The sequence below is a fragment of the Drosophila persimilis genome, unplaced genomic scaffold (genome assembly GCF_003286085.1).
Source record: "Drosophila persimilis strain 14011-0111.01,24,50 unplaced genomic scaffold, DperRS2 tig00000000-arrow-pilon, whole genome shotgun sequence".
NCBI lineage: Eukaryota > Metazoa > Arthropoda > Insecta > Diptera > Drosophilidae > Drosophila > Drosophila persimilis.
The window spans coordinates 44,688-51,961 of record NW_020825288.1 but is presented as its reverse complement, the minus strand read 5'-3'; the positions used below and the strand labels follow the sequence as shown (position 1 = coordinate 51,961).

At 49.8% G+C, this 7,274-nt stretch overlaps 1 long non-coding RNA gene across 1 annotated transcript; it reads left to right on the top strand.

Annotated features, from left to right (window-relative positions):
• The first annotated feature begins 2,838 nt into the window (after positions 1-2,838).
• On the top strand, positions 2,839-6,370 carry LOC113567350. Its single transcript, XR_003409421.1, has 9 exons — positions 2,839-2,994; positions 3,118-3,390; positions 3,466-3,667; positions 4,617-4,803; positions 5,011-5,511; positions 5,579-5,773; positions 5,856-5,982; positions 6,064-6,264; positions 6,331-6,370. It is a non-coding gene; the product is annotated as an uncharacterized LOC113567350 (long non-coding RNA).
• The last annotated feature ends 904 nt before the right edge of the window (positions 6,371-7,274 follow it).

The window sequence follows — 7,274 nt, the reverse complement described above, 5'->3', positions numbered from 1 at the left end:
TTGAGGCTCCCTATGTTGGACCTCACTTGGTGGGACCGGAACCTCAGTGTTTGGCGGTGTGCTTATTTGGCCAGCATCTGACTCCATCTGCCGAGTCTCATGATGCAGCCTTTTTGCGAATTGGCTCTTGAACATGGGCGTGTCCAGAGTGAGGCAGGTGAAGTCATCGTCATCAGTATCCGTTTCGATCGCCGCGCATCTTCTTTTGAGCGGCGAGCGAAACGAATCTGTAGTCAATTTATCCTTTGCTATAGGGGTAATGGGCAGGGGCGAGGGCATTTCATTGGCCAGTAGCGGGGGAACGCTAATTAGCCATTCCTTTACCAGTTGTGTTCTGGTACTAGGCCTTGTCTGTATGTTATGCTCGTCCGCCTGAGTCAGAGTAGGCAGCAAGCATTTTCTGCTTCTGCTAGTATGTGTGTTTGTTTGTGTTTTGTTATTGGCGTAGGTCAGGCTAGCTTCGTTCTTGTATGTGTTTGTGTTTTGGTTCGGCGGGAGAGAGCAAGCATCTCTCTTTTTGTCATAAGTGTGTGAGTGCATGTTTGGCGGCAAACGCTTTGGGGCTTGATGTGACGAGCCTCCGTTTTGATTGTGCGCCGAGGGTTCGGCTGCCGAGAGAGCGCAAGCGTCGCTCTCTCTGATGCTTGTGTGAGTTGTTTGATTGTTATTGTTTTCGCTAATGTTTTGGCGCGAAAACATATGGGCATAACATTTGTTCTTGTTTTGTTTATGTGCACTTAAATGCTCTTTGGTAAGAGCGAAAGCGCCGCTATTTTTGGAACCCGTTGCACTTTCGCTGGGAACTATTTTTGTCTGCGTGTTTGTACGTGTATTTGATGGCGGTTTTTCTTGTATGTTGGCGTCTGTTTTTGGTGGGATTGGCGGGTATTTTCTAACATATAAACCCCTGTCCACGAAACGACGCTCGAACTCCAGCACCGTAGCTCCCAAGGAGCTCAGGGTACTCTCTGGCGAGTCCGTCTCCAACTCAGCCAGATCCGCATCCCCCTCTGAGTCGAACATTGGTTCGAAGAGGGAAGCATTTGCGGAGGGGTTCCCTCCCAGGGGCCTGGTCGATATGACGGCAGAACTTATTTGAGTAACGCACTCACCACCCGCTTCGGCTCTTGCCGAGTTGTCCATATCATCCATAACATCCATATTATTGGTCGTCAGATTTGGAGCAAGTGCGTCCATTTGGTGGCCTGGTCCAGGTACTCAGTAGCTTGCTTTTCCTTCCTCTTTCAGTTCTTCCAGTTGGGTTTATTGGCTTCACTGAATTAAGGCACGATCACAGATGATTATATTGCATTATTTGCAATTATTTGGCACATATTGTTTATTTAGTTTCATTTAATTTAGTCCCGGTTGAAACATGTATTTAAAAACATTTAAAGTTCCACATAAAACAACAAAAAACACAAGTCACTTTTTTTTTTCGATGTAATTAGATGCGCGTGCACGCCTACGATGCGCACACTCGCCCGCCAGCTTTGCTACTGGCGGAGTTTATTTTCAGCTTTTCTCATTACCAGTACTTCGGCAATTTACATTTAAGCTTAACTTACAACAATGATGTGATTTTTAAAATTGGCGGGCTGTTAACATTAACATTAGCATTACAGTAGCATTACATTAACATTAACATTAAAACATGAAACTAATGGTCTGGCAGCCCTTATGTGTCAATCACAGGATTAACGTACATAAATCAGCAGGTGGTCACAAACAGATAAGTATTGACAATATTGAACAATTATTTACATTTTAATTTAATTTAATTCTATTTTATTTCTATTTGCAGGTACTGGATCATCGTCGTCGTCTGGAGCAGAGTGTTTGGCACGGTGCGCAACCGTACGGCGCTGGATGAGCGCGTGTGTAAGGTGCGGCAGGAGACGTGGACAATGCACAGCGCCGTGCAGAGTGGATGGAGCGATCGCCGTGGTCCTCCAGGTGGCCCGGGATTCGGCCAGATTTGTGTGGCGATGGTTGCCAGCAGCCATGAAGTGCAGGAAAACCACCCCTGCGTGGATTCGGATGCGCCATGTGTGCGGCGCAAGCGTGTCCAAATTGGCATTCATAGCCAACCAGCAGCCGTGATGACTCTCGTCCGCGGAGCCCTTCTGGAGGCCGGATGCCGTGGTGACGCCCATGAGAAAGGATCAGAGGAGCAACTAGGGGTGTCGCCCGGTGTCGCAAGCGTGTTTGTACACGCTTCAGGTGAGTTTTGTGCCGTTTTATATTACTCTGTGGAGGGGATAATTTTGCAAATTTTAATGTCATTTTTACATTTACCAGGTACAACGACAATGTCCACCACAGGAACATTGGGCTTGCTGCGGCCGGATTGCGGCGTCCCAGTGAGCGGCGCCTTGCTGCACCAAAGTGCGGAGTCACTGTGGCGGTGTGCGCAATGTGCCGGCCGGCATCATCGTCGTTGTTGTGGTCATCGTCATCTGAGATGGATTGGACATCGGTGATGATTTGGACGTCGTCGTCGTCGTCATCTGAGATGATTAGGACGTCGTCGTCGTCGTCGTCGTCGACCACCCGTTCAAGGCGCCGTCGGACTTGCTCCAGTCCGTGGTCCAGAAGTGCCTCTTGCGGATTGCGTCGATGGCTGTCGTCCAGGGTGCGTGAGCTGCTGCTTGCAGCCCGTGTCTGGCAACGATGATGTGACGTCTGCCGGTTGCTGCTCGCCAGAATTTGCCGTGTCTGCTGCTGAGTCCGCTGCTGCGTCTGCTGCTGCATCTGTTGTTGTGTCTGCTGCTGAGTCCGCTGCTGCGTCTGCTGCTGGGTCCGCTGCTGCGTCTGCTGCTGCATCTGCTGCTGAGTCTGCTGCTGCGTCTGCTGCTGAGTCTGCTGCTGCGTCTGCTGCTGCGTCGCTGGATCGGGATCCCCCTCGTAATCTGGCAGGATTATCCTTTGGACAGAAAGTGGCTGGCCAAAGATAAGAGCCACTATTCTTTCTCGGGGAGTTTGGCCGCTGAGGTATCGTTTTCTGAAGCAATTTATCATCGATTCGTTGAACCTTTCGGGGTTCGGATTGATATTTTGTTGTTGGATTCTTCTTAATTGCCTGGCGTCTGATTCCTCCTGTCTCTTTCTTTTCAGCTCCTCCTCTTCGAGACGGATCAGCGTTGGAAGCGATTCCTCGGAGATGGCCGGATCTGGATGTTGATGAAGATGGCTGCTCCGATCCTGATTTTGAGGCTGCAGCGGGCGGAAGTGTTGGAGCAGCTGTTGCAGATAACGTGGTCTCTGCAATCGCTGTGGTTCATACGGCTGCAGTAATAGTTTCCGAGCCTCCGGATTGACATGGCAAGCCAAGGAGTTGGCGAAGCGCCCACTTGCCGCATGGAACACTTCGTCGATTGTGTCTAGATTGTGAGTCTGTCTTATCGCATCGTTCCTGGTGAACCTTGTCGCCTTCATTGCCCGTCTAATAATTTTATTTTGTAGGCTTTGCACCCGTCGCAGCTGGGAATCGGATGTAAGTGCGCCCCAAACCGGAAGACCATATTGCCAAATGGGCATGATGAGCTGCTTGATGACTATAGCCTTGGTTTCGCTTGGCAGCCGGCTTTTTGGGCCAGCAAGCCAGTCCAGTTTGGCCGCTCTTGATCGGAGTTTTGTGCAGATCCTCGTGATGTGTGAGCTTAGGGTGAGTTTTTTGTCCAATTTTATGCCCAGATATGTGTGTGATTTGGCAAGTGGCACAGCCTGTCCATTTATAGTCGGCGTTTGCCTTAAGTCCGTTGATCTAATTGTCCTCAGTGTGAATATTACATGTCCGGTTTTTTTCGCATTTATGTTAATGCACCACTTCTTGGCCCATATAGAGAAGTGAGTCAGGTATTTTTGGTTATATTTGACTGCGACATTTGGGATTGCAGATGCGCTCATTATCACCGTGTCGTCGGCATACGTGGACAGCAGCATTGATTCCCGTTCTGGATGGAAGCCAGTGCTGTCCGGGATGAGGTGAGGCATTGGCATGTCCGAGGCATAGATTGTGTATAGGATTGGCCCAAGTACACTACCCTGCGGGACTCCAGCTGATATTTTCCCGATTCTTGAAAGTTCCTCGTCTCCGCAGCTCACACGAAAAGTGCGTTCAGCCAGGTAGCTCTCCAGAATGCAGTACAAATTTAAAGGCAGCAGCTTCATCAACTTGTACAGCAGCCCTTCATGCCATACTCGGTCAAAAGCTTCGGAAATGTCCAGGAAAATTGCCGAGCAAACTTGTTTTTTCTCATACGCCTTGAGGATGTATTGAGTGACTCGAGCCAGCTGCTGTTCAGTGCCATGCTCCCGCCGAAATCCAAATTGGTAATTGGGTACGGCCTTGGCAAAATTCTCCACCTCAAACAGTCTCGCCATCAGCAATTTTTCAAAGATCTTTGAAAGGCCAGATAATAGACTGATTGGCCGGTAGGAACACATGTCTGCTGTGTTTTTGCCCGGTTTTAAAATCATTTTAATCTGGGCATGTTTCCACTGACTTGGAAAGTGGCCCAGCCTGAAAATGGAGTTATATATTAGTATTAAATATAATAACGCTTTTTTTGGCAAATTTTTAATCAGTTTGTTATCGATTTTGTCTCCCCCAGGTGATTTGGACAGCTCCAATGCATCCACAATCTGCATCAGCTCAGGCAGTGTGACTGGTCTGAAGGGAATCCTGGTTTCCTGGTCCGGTTGTAGCTGCTTCTGCCGTTTTGACTGCTCACGCTCTCTGTTGATTGCGGCCCGCTCTTCATCTGAATTGGACAGTATCGGGCTGAATCTCTCCTCCAGGTGAGTAGCAAAGGCATCGGCTGTCTCAGCTGTTGACTTTGTCCACGAGACACTTGCCTTGCCTCCAGTCATAGTTGGCAGCCTCAGTGGCCAGTTTGGCTGCGGCTGTCTTTTGATTGTGCTGGTCAATTTCCATAGTTTCTGCATTTGATAGCGGTCTTTGTTGTCAATCCCTGTGAACAGTTTGTTGATGTTTTTGTTTTTCAGGATTGTGAGCCCCTTGTTAAGACGATTTTGCGCCGCCCTGTAGTTTCGTCTGGCTTCGATGGTGCGGGTCGCCAGCCAGATCCTCTTGCACTGCTGTTTGATGGAGAGCAGCTCGCTTGTAGCCTCGTCCAGCTTGAGGTGATGGTGCCGGTGATGTTGCTGTGACCGCTGCTGATGATGATGCTGACGCTGCTGTGGCCATCTTCGATGAGTGTTTGGATGCTGCTGTTGATGTTGTGTTGTTGCTGCTGCTGCTGCTACCCGTATATTGTTCAAAAACAAGTAAACGACGTCATCAATGTCCTGCGCTATCCTAATCTCGGTGTTGAGATTGATCAACCGTTCCAGCGACTTTTGGAACAGGCTGATATTGGCACGTGCTGGGAGCAGATGTTTCCTGACTGTGGGCGTAGGATGTCTACGTCCACCGCTGCCGATCGTCAACTCAACCCTGAGCAGCAAGTGATCAGAGTCCAAATCCGAGCTTGAACGGATACTCAGGTGAGTGTCGTTGATTCCTTTGTAGATTCCAAAGTCAATCGCTGATGGTCTCTTTTTTTTGTCGTAGGGATAGTGTGTGGCACCACCGGTGGCCAGCAAATTGCAGCCGTTGTTGGTGTGTACAGCCTCCATCAGTGCTTTCCCTCTGGCGCATCCACGGGCATTTCCCCACCACATATGCTTCGCGTTCCAGTCACCGCATACAAGGAAGCCGGATGCTGTTTCTTCGACGCAGAGTTCTTCAAAATGTCTTATCAATCCAGTAAAATGGGCAGGCGCCCACTTGAATACAGGCGGACAGTAGATCGGCGCAAAAATAATTCCCTTTTTATTTTCCTTTTCAGTGAAGACGATGACAGGTGCACTCTGGATGAATGGCTTTGAAATTGGCTGCAGAGCAGAGTGGGTGACATCGTCCCGGACCAGGATGGCTACTCCCCCTCTGCGATCGTTTGCCGGATTTTGTGCAGTGTAAGTGTGGAATCCGCTCACAGAGACGGCCCTTGTGCGTGTTTCGATGACCATCATTAATTGTATTTTTTCCCTTTTCAGGAAAACTTCGACCTCGTTCAACTTGTTTGTCACACCACACGCGTTCCAGAAGGCAATTTTAAAAGTGTTGCCGTTCTGGCTGACGCTGTGGGTGGAGATAGTCTGTACTGGATTGACTTTTTGGTTTGACAGGCCATTCGGGACTGGACTATACATAAAAGGCATCATTGGCGGAGGACAGGGCCATGTCCAAAGAGTTTGGTGAACTGCTATTTGTTGTTTTGCTTGTCTTATTTGTATTGATGTTTATTAATTTAACTATTGCAGAAAATAGACTATCGATTTTGGCCTCAAGTCTTGTGAGAAATTCTGCATTTTCTTTATGGGCATGGGACTGGAAATTTGCGGGGAGAGTTTTTTGCTGTTCTTGTTGCTGCTGGTGGTGGTGCTGCTGCTGTTCATCCCTCAACTTCTGTTGAAACTTGGCCAAATGATTTTCGGCCGGATTGGCTTGAGCACCTCGGCTATACAAGGGCCTGCGGGTGTTGGGCGTTGCTGCTGCTATTGGAGTTGATGCTGATGCTGCTTTGGCCCCTTGTACAACTCTTGCGCGCTGCTGCCGCTGATGCTGCTGCTGCTGTGGCCGCTTCCTTTGTGATGGATGTTGCTGCTCAACAGTACGGACATATGGCTGCTGCTGTTGCTGTGGTCGGCGATGCTGCTGTTGATGATTGTCCGCTCGTGGCTGTTGCTGCTGCTGCTGCTGCTCCTGCTCAGTAATTCCGCTACGTACTACCCGGCTGTACGACGGCCTGCCGCTGCCGCTGATTGTTGCTGGCTGCTGTTGTTGTTGTTGGCGGCCCTGTCGTTGCGTCTGCTGTGACTGCTGCTGATGATGCTGCTGCTGCTGCTGCGTACGCTGGTGTTTGTTGTGTTTCTGTTGTGGGCGTTGCTGCTCGGTTTGCTGCTGTGGCTGCTGGCGTTGCTGTTGATACTGCTGCTCACCGATGAGCCGGTTTGCCCTTAACTGGCTGCGAGCCTTTTTGTAGGCGGCACATCCCTTGTAGCAGCTCACGTGCTTGCCGCTACAGTTGGCGCATTTGGGATCCTCCTGCCTGGGTTTCCTGCATGCTGTTGTGGGGTGATCTCCTGCGCATTTCATACACTTGTATGGCCGTCTGCAATAGTTTTTTGTATGCCCAAACTCCTGGCACCGATGGCACTGCGCTGGGTCGCGTGGCTTGGCTTGTCTCACTATGGAGACGCATTGA